The sequence below is a fragment of the Elaeis guineensis genome, chromosome 1 (assembly GCF_000442705.2).
Source record: "Elaeis guineensis isolate ETL-2024a chromosome 1, EG11, whole genome shotgun sequence".
NCBI classification, from domain to species: domain Eukaryota; kingdom Viridiplantae; phylum Streptophyta; class Magnoliopsida; order Arecales; family Arecaceae; genus Elaeis; species Elaeis guineensis.
The window spans coordinates 185,279,500-185,281,095 of record NC_025993.2 but is presented as its reverse complement, the minus strand read 5'-3'; the positions used below and the strand labels follow the sequence as shown (position 1 = coordinate 185,281,095).

The 1,596-nt window shown below is 36.2% G+C and overlaps 1 pseudogene; it reads left to right on the top strand.

Annotated features, from left to right (window-relative positions):
• The first annotated feature begins 507 nt into the window (after window positions 1–507).
• LOC140854948 (small nucleolar RNA R71) lies at window positions 508–605 on the top strand (annotated as a pseudogene).
• Window positions 606–1,596: the final 991 nt, after the last annotated feature.

Genomic DNA, 1,596 nt, shown 5'->3' with positions numbered 1-1,596 from the left:
TGTGATTTTCATGAGAAATTTGGATGGTTTCTCCATCCCGGATTGTACGTACTAGAATAGGGGTTGTTCCCTGGTCTATGAGTAGTTTGGGCTTGATGGACTTGTTCTTGTACATGTTCAGGAAACTATGATGCAACCGGACAATCATTCACACAATGAGTGGGGCTCGAACACAATGCACATATATCTTGTATCTGACAGGATGGAGAAGGTGATTGTCCTATACTTAATAATCGATCTAACTTTTGGGATAATTTATCTACCTTATGATGGATATCTATGGTATTTTCTACTTCATATATTCCACTTCTCTTTGGGTTTAACATGGGTTTATCTCTAATAGAGGCAGACATATGATGTAATGAATTTTTACTTAAAATTTCAAATAGTTGCCATGCCTCATCCTTACTTTTCAGCATGAATGTCCCACTGCATGATGCATCGATCATTTGTCGATGTCTTTCAAATAGCCCATCATAAAAATATTGGATTAACTGCCACTTGGGTACAGCATGATGGAGATATTTTCTAATAAGGTCCTTTAATCTCTCCCATATTTCATGAAATATTTCTCCATCTAATTGACAAAAACTAGTTATGGCTTTCTTTATTTGATTAGTTTTTTCTATGGAAAAATATTTCTTGAGAAACTCTCCTTGCAGCTGGTCCCAGGTTGATATAGTCATGGAATCCAAAGTATGTAGCCAGTATTTGGCTTTGTCCTTAAGTGAGAAAGGAAATAATTTTAACCTAAAAGCATCATCGGAGAAGTTGTGAATTTTGACAGTTGAGCATATCTCAAGAAATTCTTCAAGATATTTATAAGGATCCTCATTACGAAGTCCATAAAATGAAGGTAACATTTGGATTATACTGGACTTAATTTCATATTGAGTGACCTCCACAGGGGGCACTTGAATACAAGGAGAGTAGGTATATGTGGAAGAAGTAAAGTACTCCTTCAATTGCCTGGGTGGATCATTCTCCTGATTTCGATCCATATTTTTACGTCTGTTGGCTCTAAAGGTTCTTTCTATTTCTGGATCAAAAGGTTGGATTTCTGGTTGTAACGATCTACGGCCAAGCATACACCTTACAATTATACTTTAGAGTAAACACAAAAAATTTTAGTTTTTATAATATATGTATATATATATATATTTATAATAAAGTGAGAAAAGAGTGAAGAAAATCTAAAGAGAAGAACCTAAGAATCTTAAATCTATGAAAAGGGAGAAGTTAGTTAATGTTTAAATGTTAATTGCAATCAACTTAAATAAGCATGGACTCTCTATCCTAAGGTTAACTTAGATCTAGACAGCTCCTAACTTTCAAGACCGCCTTTGAGCACTCCAAGCTCAAGATTGACTAATTGACTCGGCCAGGTAAGCGTAAGATGTGGGAGGTTCCCTGCTCGTTGCTTTCCTTAGACACCAACTGAGTTGGCCAGGTCAGTCAATGGAACCAATTGAAAATCACTTTCTTTAACCACTTGCCTTAGACACCGAGCAATTACCCAATCTGCACTCGGTTCAACTTTAGAGCTTTCTTATCCTATTGAGCTCAAAATTCCTAGGGCTGACGTCTAGTTGCTTT